Genomic DNA, 11867 nt, shown 5'->3' with positions numbered 1-11867 from the left:
CTAATCCACAAACCGAATCCAGTTGCTTTGACATTTCCAATTTTCCCTAAAATGGTTACATGACTTTCCTAAGGAGTGCTTCTTTGAAGAATATCTACACAAAGACTGTATCTCTGTTGGTGTCGCTCTTATTACTAAATTTTATTTTATTTTTCAATCTCTTCAAGTTGCCCATCTACTTCTTTGAAATTTCAAAGAATCATAGACTTCGACAGAGAACTTCTTCGGAACGCGGATGAACTCTGCATTACTCATCACAGTACTTTAAGGACAGAAATAAAATTTTTGCACAATCCTTCCTTCTTCAAAGCTTCTTTTACTTTTTGATGAAGTTCATATTTCATTTTGTACCGAATAATAATGTCTCCTAATTCTTTTTTGAAAAGATTTCTTCTTATTTTTACTCGTCACACATTAAGTGATTTGTGGACAAATGACGCTGATAGTTACCGTTAGAGTCAAATTCTCAAAAATCTCAAAAATCTCAAATTCTCGAATTCAATTTGAATTTTTTTTTTGGAAAAAAGTTCTTCGCATCTTTCTTCTTTCTCTCAATCTATACGTTTGCTAAAGAAAGTGCTCGTTCTTTCTTGAGCGGCCGTATATTTTTATAAGTTTATAGATATTGCGTTCCTTTACTATGTGCGAACCGTCGTTAGCTTCGTCCTAGTAAAATTCGAAATCATCCGAATTTTATCTTGAAAGACTCCTTGGTTTTCTTTTTTTTGACTGAGTATCTCCTGTGTTTTTTTCTTTTGGGAAATAACCTTTTTGGGAACCATCGAGATTCCACAAATATTGCGATCTTCTACATACTACGACTTAATAGCTTAATTTTAATAAAATTCTGGGAAATCTCTTCTTTAATTTGGTAAATTTGACTGATTTTGCTTATTTATTCAATTAGTTCTTTATTTCGTCAGCTGAGCGTAACTTTACTGTGAAATTCGTTGGAGTTTTGATATAGATTACTGCACATGTTTCTAATTTATGAAGTATTCCCCATATTGGTCGAATGTTCTGTTCTTGTTGATTTTATCATTATCTGGAATACTTCCTATACCATAGAGCGATTTCAAATAACTCATGCCAGATTCGTTTAATTTTTATCATGGATAAAAAATTAGATTTCTCATGGAATGTTGACAGATATCAAACGAACAATTTGGTTAGGGAATTTTTTCTGTCTACTAAATTGTCTGGCGAAAAAAATCTAGATTATACACTGAATTCGATTTTTTTCAAATTAGTGTAAATTAGTAAATTATTATATAACATAATTTTAATTAATTAATAAATGCGATGAAAGAAAACACCACTGCAGTGTCCGTATCGGATATATTTGTCGTTGAGAGGATAAATACGATGGAAACAAAACCATTGGTGGTCTCATTTGACAGCCGTGGCATCCAAGTTTATTTAATTATTTTACTGACGCTAACTCGATGCAACTCATGACTTCGCTGTGGGACCTAATCAGAATTTGGTATTTGGAAACGTTCATGTAATCGCTTGCTGCGGGGAACTTCTTTAAGGTGCTTTTTTAAGGCACGAACGTATTTCCACTGCATGTGATGCGTTTAGCCGCCGGGGAAATTTTTATTGGATAGCAATCTGGATCCAGTCAGGGCACATTTTTCCGCTGCGGAGCGCATTTCTAAAACTGGAGGAATTTTTTCTGGATATGGGCTCAGCATTCGTCTGCACGTTGCTGATTTTGTCATGAGTTGTCCGCTACGAAAAGTACTGTGCCAGATTTTCGCTGACAATAAAATGGAAAAATTCTTTTCCTTTTTTCCTTTCTTTCTTTCTTTCCTTTTTTTTTCTTAAAATTTTCCTTTTTTTCCAGATGTTCTGATGTTTAAATGTTTTAATTTAAATTAAGAACGAATTCAACGGATAATGTTCGTTTAAATGTTTTAAATATTTTTAAATGATAAGGTGTGTTTCTTTTTTTTTCTGATGCACTACTGGTCTATGTGAATAAATAAATAAATAAACAAGCAAATAAATACGTTTCCTAGCGATTGTTCAGCCCAACTAATATGTTTTCTTCGTACGGTCGACAACACAAAAAGTCGCTTCGTAGTGCGCTGCGCTTTGTTTCTCAAGGTCTCCGAGCATCGTGATTATGTGAGCGCTTGCTGCCTACCATATGCATGTAATTACGTATGGCGTATGGATACGGCTTACGGCTCCATGACTTAACTCTTCCATATATTACTACTTCAGATGAGCCACAAGTAGTTTAAGCGTAATTCTCTGTTATTTTTTATTATTAAAAAAGTTTTTCACTGAAGAAACAAGAATTTACGCAGAAATTTCTAAACGTCTAGGAATTTTTTTTCTAATGGTCTTTTTTTCCTTGTAATTTCTAATGCCACTAGGAGGAAAAGGGCATATGCTCTGAATACGATGTGAAAATATGGAAATATGGAAATATGGATTAAGGGATACGCCGAGTAAATTAAATAAATTATGAGTTAAGTAGTTAAATTAAAACTTAAAGAATTAAATTAATCGGTTAATGGATTGAACGAAATCCATCGGATACGCTAAAGAAATCAAATAAATAATTAATTAAATAATTCCATTGAAAGGAAAAGGAATTTAATTAATTAATTAATTAATTAAGAAACTAACAACGAATTCAGCGAATAGTGTTCGTTTAACTTTTTTCGACTGCTTCTACTGCTCGATTTTCCTCGATTTGGAAGTACATATGGAAATGTTAATTCCGACTTTTTTTCTCGTCTTCACATCCAATAATTTTTAATTTTTCCCTATGATTTTTTTCAGTAATTCATTTCTTTTTCAATTTTGAGAAGAAAAAGGATTCCGATATACAAACTTTTTTTAGGATGACGTTTTGCAAAGCGCATTTGAATAGTTACAGTTAGAGGAAGAAAAAAACATTTAAAATAGAACTTTTAAAAAAATAGAAATAAAGAAATAAAAATGAAAAATAAAATATAAGAAATTTAAAATAGAATAAATAAACTTAAATGAAGAAATCCAAACTAAAAATGAATTAATTAAGAAGAACTCCTTGCAATGATTATATTACCATGATTAAATTAAGGAAATGTCGTTTATGGGTTGTAGCTTGCTGATATCCGTCGTAGCTCAGCAGCTTCCACACGGGCGCCGTACTTGCGCTACGCAACTCGTTCGTTGCGCGTTGATTCTGCCACACTCACCTCCTGGCTTCCATTGACGTCAGCCATCCATAGTATTAGTCAAGTTTGGTGACCTACTGCATCGTTTTTTCCTTTGTTTCTTCTGTAAATTCAGATGAAACGCGCGCAAAAAAAATAGAATTCCCTTCACCACTCCACATCCCTTTTCGAAGGAATATTCGGTCCTCTGCTCGTCGAGTCTGAGTCATTAAGTCAATAATAAAATCGAATTCTAATAATGATTCTGAAGATAACAACAATGCTATCTTTATTCGACCCTTTCTTTCTTTTTTTCAAATGTTCTGATTCGAAAAGTGTCTTTTCTTCCTTTCTAATATTAATAATAAATAAGTTTAAGAACTTTCTGACTCAGCCAAGTGTGTTTTTTTTTCTTTCTGATGTACCACTGATGTATGAATGTGAATAAATAAATAAATAAATAAATAAATAAATAGCATATGTTTTCTTTTTCGAGAAATTCACAAATATCCCTACGAGATTTTGTCGTATACAGTGAATAAATAACTAAGTAAATAATTAAATAAGTAAATGATAAATAAACAAATATACAGGATACATTTTGTGGGCGAGAAAAGAAAGACAGAAATTGTCTGTGCGAGATTTTGTTGTATACAATAAATAAATAAATAAATAAATAAATAGCATCCATTCCTTGGACGAAAAATCCACCATTATTTCCATTCTGTGCGAGATTTTCTTGTATTCATGAAAACCAAAAGTCAAAACGAATAATTGTGCTGGGAATTGATTTCAATTGAATTTCTACGGATTCATTTTTCGGATTCCTACGTACACACAGTAATTTGCTAATTACGACGATTTTAATGGGAATTTATGTTCTTTCCGAATTTTTATCCACAGTAGGGATTGTTTAAATCGAGTAAAAAAATAAAATAAAATAAAATATTCGAATAAATAATTAAAATGTTTAATTCATAATGTAATATATGTTCGTATAATATAAATAATAATATAATATAAATGTTCATATAATTCATAATGTAATAATTCAATATTCGAATAAATCAAATGATTCGAGTATTTTTTTCCGTTTTTTTTCTTCGTTAAAAAAAAGATTCGCCCACCACTTTTCTAGAACAAGGACGTTCAAATTCAATCACTTTAACATGTTGCTGAAGGTCATCTACTGACTTTGTCAGTTTTGATTAACTGACTTCCAAAACAATCCATTCATTTCATTATGGAAGTGATTTGCCCTTCGTCATTTCGCGACAGATTGGATTTTTGCAAGGTGTAGGTAGAAAATAATCTCATCACGCGCATCTTCGTTCGATTTTTTTAATGAAATCCGATTTCACGGAACTCTCAATCTTTCCTGGAACAATGGTAGATGAAATATGGATCATCCTAGTGCAGCAGATGAAAAATAGGTCTGTCCTCATCCTCCACGAAGGACGCAGATCCCTTCCGTTCATTCTCTGCGGTTTAATTTAGTAATTTTCGGGCAATTTGAGAGCATTTCGGGTGTAGAGCGTTTTTCAGAATTCGGAAAAAAAAATAAATTAGAATCTGATTAGAAAATAGGATTAGGAGACAGAGATTAGGAAATGGGATTTTAAAATGAATTAAGATTAAGATCACAAAAAGCATGTAGTATAGATCGCAAAGAGTGGAAAATTCTAAAACATTGCGTGGAAGTTGAAGGATGAAATTTGCGGGAATTTGAAAAGAAAAACATTTGCCGTGCAGCTGCATTATTTGTTCTTTTAAAATAAATTTCGATGAAACTAAGACAAAAAAAATAAAAAAGTAAAAAGTGCTAAGTAAAAAGTAAAATAATAAATGATAATAAGTAGTAGTAAGTTAGTAATAGGCAAAAAGTAAAATAAAAAATGAAAAGTAATAATAAAAGTGAAAATTAATAAAAATTAATGATTAAAAAATAAAAATAGTGAGTAGTGGTTATAAAGTAATAAATAATAAGGATAAATAAAGGTAAAAAAACAAAAATAATAACAACAATTAATAATAAAAAAATAAAATGAAAATAAAACGAGACGTAAACTTGATTTAAGAGAAAAAAAAAGAATTGTTTTTGCGCTGAGAATGTTAGAGTTAGAGCCTCACTGTAGGATGAATCCTCATCGTCTCAATCCTCATTGTAGGAATGATGAGCCGTCTACGAAGACGTTTAAGAATTAAAAGTAAAAAAAACCCGAAGTTCTGCTACCAAAGGACTAAAAATCGCGTGAAACGACTCGGAGATGTCCACGCTGCGGACACACTTCCCCTTGCAAATCCGAATTTAAATTTCCCGATTTGTGATGACGTTGCTGGATGAGAGAATAGTGCGAAAGGATGTGCTATCCGATACCAGTCTCCTCTTTTCGGAGGATTGCGGCGGGGCGGGGGGAATTTGTTCTTTGCCTCGGCCGTGGCCGTGCTTTCGTTCCTAATTCGAAATGTCCATCGTTATTTTCGCCAACAACGGTGGTGGCAGCATTTTTTCCCCCCTCCAACACCAAACCTCGGATGGTGCGTGCCGCCATCCGAGCGCCCAGTTCCGTGCGCTTTCGTGCTCGCGGCTTATTCTCAACATCTTCGTCCGGGTTCGTGAGGTCGAGGAGTTCTTTGTCACTTATTAAACAAAAACCTTTATGTAAACAATCTCAGAAGGTTCTTTTCTGGATTCGTTGATTGTGATTACTTGAAAAATCGGATACTTAACATCTTTCATTTGCAAATTCGTTCGCAACGCATGGGAGGTGTGCATTGTCGCCCTGTCGCCTGTCGCCTGCGCTTACTCTGTCCGCTTCTTCACCGCACCCCAAAAAAAGAAACGAACCGACGATTCGTCTGCCGTTAGTGCATTGTTTGCTTAGTGGAGGTTATATGCGGAGAGGAACACGCCCCAGCTTCGGCTTTGAGCATAGATTGAATTTCCCCGAATAAACCCCGCCCAAAGTCACACGTCATCATGTTACTAAATCGACCATTTGTAGCCGTCGACATCGCCGCCAATACCGATGATGGGGTCATTCGATACTCTCTTTCTCTCGGGCATAGGGCTCTGGATCTGCTGTGGTGTCCATCCACAGTAGCTTCACGCTTCGCCATATTTATTCAATTCAATCCCGTCCCCATCGAATTCCTTCCCAATCGTTCGTTGTTCGTGGCGGGCGGGCCATTGTGGTACACACACCCCGTATACACATTCGACAGCTCTTTGTTGAATGTTCGAAATATCGATCGATCGATCGGTCGGTCGTCATAAAATGATGCACAATGCGTCATCGACCGCGTCAACGCGCTCTGTCCACACATAATGACACTTTAGGCTTTAGGCGGCCACCACCATGCACAGCGACCACAAAGGGAATTCCCCCCGCTCTTCATCAACTACCTCAACCTCCACCTCAAATTTTTCTTTAGGGTATTTTTTTTGGAAGAGTTGACTGTAAGAATTCCCCAGGCCTTCACCAACTATCTCAATCCTAAACCTCAGTTTTTTTTTTCCTTTAGGTTATTTTTTTTTCGGAAGAGTTGACCGTAAGGATCGGTTTTTTTTTCTTCGGAAGAGTTGACTGTAAGGATACTGTACGGTTAGAGTCGGAATATCTACTGCTTTACATCGATATATTTTATTATTTATATTTTTTCTATTTATTTATTTTTTATTATCATATGTATATTTGAAATCAAGGGGTCATTTGCTTTTAAATTTAGAAAAAAAAAATAAAGGATAAACTCTGTCAATCCAGCTGGGACGCGCCAGAGTTCCGTTCTCCGTTCCGTTTTCCGTCTTACTGTAATTCGTAATCGTTGAGGTTTTGGAACGGGTGTTGACCTTTATGAAATGTCAAGTCAGTGTTTTTATCCTCCCAGACAAGTTTGGAACCAATTTAACTAATCAATTTTTTATTTTTTTGAATTTTTTAAACTAATTAATTTAACCAACTGATCCAAAAAGGATGAAAAGCTTGGCAGATACCGGGACGGTTTCGAACCATCGACCGTATCGCTACAGTGGAACCTCTTACCGACTGCGCTACACCCGCCCCTTTTTTTAAATTGAATTTTCAAAACTTAATTTTGTTCACTTTCAAGGACTCCGACGCCTTAATTCGTCTGAGATGGATTTTGGGAAAGGAATCGTTGTAGGTGTTGTATAAAATATGTTTCAGAAAGGTCACAGGTATCCCTGATTGTTACAGTAAACTCACAATCCTAAGCGGATAATGGGCTAGTACAATTCGGATAATCCGCAACCGATAGCGTGAAATGACCAACGATTGAATCATGCACCAGAAAATACGGTCGCTTCTATCCTCTTTTTTCAGTAATGACTAAATTTTTTCTAATGTTTCTAATGACCATTATTTTATTCATAATCGGATAAAAAATCCAAGAATTAGGAAGATTTCCAGGGAAAATTCTGCGATTTCCATAAACTTGACATTTGAAGGAATCTGTGTTGTTTCATTTTACTATATGGTTTTTCTTAGTTTAGATGCTTTCAGCCACTTCTTCTCCTTCTAAGAATCCACGAAAGACAATTTGTACTTTTAAAGTCTTTTTAAGATTTAACATTCACTTTTTAAGAAGCAAAGAGATGTAAATAGTAATATATTAATAATACATTAATAATACATTAGAACAATATAAATAATACAAATAAATAGTGAATGTTAGCAATAATAATAATAACAAGTAAATAAGTAGCAGTAGTGGTAAGTAGTACATAGCAGAGTAGGTCTTAGTAATAATAATAATAATAATAATAATAATAATAATAATAATAATAATAATAATAATAATAATAATAATAATAATAATAATAATAACAATAATAGTAATAATAATAATAATAATAATAATAATAATAATAATAATAATAATAATAATAATAATAATAATAAAATAAAAAATTAATTATATTTTTTTTTTTTTTTTTTTTTTTTTTTTTTTTTTTTTTTTTTTTTTTTTTTTATATTAATATTATTAAAATAATATAATAAATAATAATATAAATAATACAAAAAAATTGTGGATGTTAGTAATAATAATAATAATAATAATAATAATAATAATAATAATAATAATAATAATAATAATAATAATAATAATAATAATAATAATAATAATAATAATAATAATAATAATAATAATAATAATAGTAATAATAATAATAGTAATAATAATAATAAGTAAGTTGTAGTAATAGTAAGTAGTAGTAGTAGTTTTAAAGTAAGTTTTAGCGATAATGATAAAAATAAAAATAATAATAATAATAATAATAATAATTTAAGATGTTTTCTTTCCAACGTTTCCCTTTGAAAATTAAATCTCTTACGGAAGTTTTCAAAAATAATACCTCCATCAAGAAAAAGTGGAGTTCCCACGGCACGCAGGTATACGGTAGCAGTGGAACAAACGCGAACAACTTTGCTCTCTCCTTCTTTCTTGTTAGGGCTGAGTTCTACTTTATGTTCGAATACACTTCAAAGGAGATTCTGTGAGAATTCTGTAGAGGAGCGGGCGGCGCCGCGCCAGTCGGTCATCTCCCACGTCGTCGTCGGTCGATGTCGGGCGCCGACTCTTTTGCCGGATTTTTTTCTGCCCCGGCATTAAACAGCCGTTGTTGCAGCCATGCCATGCCGCTCCACACACAGCTAATAGAGGTCCTATTGTGCGGGTTTCCGATGCGGGATCAAAGCGGAGCCGCTCTCCGCTATCCGTATCTATACGGATGATGTGGAAATTTTGGAAGCAGCGCGCAGGGACCCGTGTCCACCCCTGATTCCTCAGCAACGAACTTTTTGACGTTGGAAGGTTGCAGTTACCGCTTTCTGATGGGTCACCGGCAAAAAATCCCTTGGAAACATCAAGTTTTTTGGGGTTTTTTGCGTTCGCAAAGGAAAATTACATACATTTCTCATGGACCTTCTTCTGCGCCAATCCATGTTGTTTCACCTTGAGCTCGTCTTCTTCTTCTTCTTTTTTCTGCTCGTATGTAGTCCTCTTTTTTTTGGTCGTACGTACTTTTTCCCTTGCTACGTACGTAGTTACGTAGTTTTCAGTCGTCGCTACGAACCAGAAATGATTCGGTTGTTCGACGTGACCATTACTAACTCATTTAGCCGAAAGCTTTTTAGCCAAGCTAAACAGAGAGTGACGGAGGGAAGCGGAGAGGACGATGCATCTCGCTTTCACGTCTTCATTCACCACTACCACTCCGCTCACTTTGGCCGGTCGGTCACTCGATCACACACACGCAAAAGGACGAGTTCTCTGCGCCCAGCCGAAATCTGCTCTGATTCCTTAATGAATCCTAGACACGCCACTTTCCTCTTCGTTTCGATCCTACTATGGTGGTCATTGCGATCTGCGTCCTGTTGTTGAGTTCTATCATATAAAACTTTCTCAAGTTCCTCAGGCTCGTAGGGTCCCAAAAAATTGTTCGGGATCGGGACCCACCACTCTTCATGCTTTGAACAACCAATCTTGCTGTGTAAAATTCAGGCGAAATTCTAGTGAGCTCTGTTCCATCGTGTTTTTTTTTGGTTTTATGGCACACTTGCAGGTGTTTTCAATAAATAAATAAATATATAAACAAATAAATAAATAATCTGCAATATTCAATGCGGGATTATTGTTTTTTTCCCCTTTCGTGTTGTCTTAAGACATCAAAAGGCGATATGATGCTCGGGTTTTTCACGGATACTTTAATCCAGCGAAGGATGCGTAAAAATCTTATTGTTGTCAGTTTATGTTAGTTTAGTCTATCAGTTTGTTTTTGAAAATATATAAATAGTCAACTAATTAAAATATATTTTACATTAATTTTTTATGTTTGCATTACTTATTTATTATTTTTTTAAAGTCATCTACTTTATTTTATTATTTTTCTTTCTTTATTTCTATTATTTATTTTTCATTTTTTAACCTCTATGTAGAATACAAGTCTTTTTTTTCTTAAAAAAAAACTATTCTATTCTTACCTACTCACCTTATACCTTTTTATTATTTTTTAAAATCATTTACTTCATTTTATTATTTTTCTTTTTTATTTCTATTATTTATTCCTTATTTTTTTTTACCTCCACTTAAAATGTAGATCCTTTATTCTTAAAAAAGCTAGTGGTTTCTTACTTATTCCTCTGACCTTAATCTGCGCAGTTTGCTGGTTGTTTTCGAAAACGCATTATGGTTACGGTATTCACGTTACTTTTCTCGATTACTTTATTTATTATATTATATTTATTATACTTATTACTTTACTTATTACTTTATTCTATTTATTATACTTATTACTTTTACGATTACTTTACTTATTATGCTATATTATTTATTATTTTATTGTGTACTTTATGTATTCACTTAATTTTACTCATGACTTACCTAATTTTTGCATAACTCGATGGTGATCCTGTACAGAAATCACATTACTGACCGGCAGAACGGTCGGCACATCACTTTAGCCGTTTGCGTCACACGTCGACGGTGGCGCACTCTTCGCCGCTGACATTCTGTCCATCCAGAGGGCGCGTTCGCCTTTTCGCGTCGGGAGCGGTTGATGGACGCCTAAGTGGGTGTATGTATTTATGTTTGACCTTCTCATCGTCTTATCTGCAACGCATCGGCGCGAAATCTCTCGGATAATTGAGGTGTAGCACGTCACACGTCAGCCGACATACCGTCAGCAACACAGTTTATTATTCACACCATCGTTTGCTCGAATTCCACACGGGTCCCACAGGTCCAGAACCATCCACATTCAAGAATTTTTAACTCTATTCCCAGAGAGGTGTTGATATTTATTTTATTTATTTTTACTTTTATATTTTTTTAATCATTTTTATCTATTTTGTTCTATTTTTAACTTTTTTCCCAAAGGAGCCATGATTTCCATCGCTTTCAGTCCGATAGATTCAGATCTATAGGTGTAAAGAGTTGCTTCGTCGTGTAAATTCACCTGACCCATCCCTTTTCTTGGAGTTATAAGCTTGACTTTGTCTTTTTTTTTTCAAGGAGTGATGAAATCCACCGCTTTTATTTCATCTATAGGTGTAAAGAGTTGCTTCGTCGTGTAAATTCACCTGATCCATTCCTTTTCTTGGAGTTATGAGCTTGACCTTGCCTTTTTTAAACGAGTGTTGATATCCACCGCTTTCATTTCATCTATAGGTGTAAAGAGTTGCTTCGTTGTGTAAATTCACCTGATCCATTCCTTTTCTTGGAGTTATGAGCTTGACCTTGCCTTTTTTAAACGAGTGTTGATATCCACCGCTTTCATTTCATCTATAGGTGTAAAGAGTTGCTTCGTCATGCATATTCTCACGATCAATTTATTCCTTTTTAAAAAATTTTAAAATTATCAGCGTCTTTGAATGAAAATACAGTAGCAAATAATTAGCCAGAGGATGAAAATCCAGAAATGAATGAGGTACTCAGTTCCGCGAGAACGTTTCCTATACAGGAATGGTCACCAACGATGGCTGCGTAATTCTGCGCTACGCATTCGAAAATCCTTTTTTCTCATAATTTATTAATTTGTTAGACGCACCTTTTGCCCGAATCCCTAGACTAAGCTCAATTTGCACTTTATGTTTACCTTTTGACGCTTTTCTTCGCCGGAGAAGTTTTTCCGAATCCATTCCGTAATTCTCTGGTTTCTCTATGTAGGTAAAACGTAAAATTTCATAT

This window comes from Necator americanus, chromosome I, assembly GCF_031761385.1.
Source record: "Necator americanus strain Aroian chromosome I, whole genome shotgun sequence".
Lineage (NCBI taxonomy): Eukaryota > Metazoa > Nematoda > Chromadorea > Rhabditida > Ancylostomatidae > Necator > Necator americanus.
The sequence above is the reverse complement of the archived record's forward strand: the minus strand, read 5'-3'. Positions refer to the sequence as shown.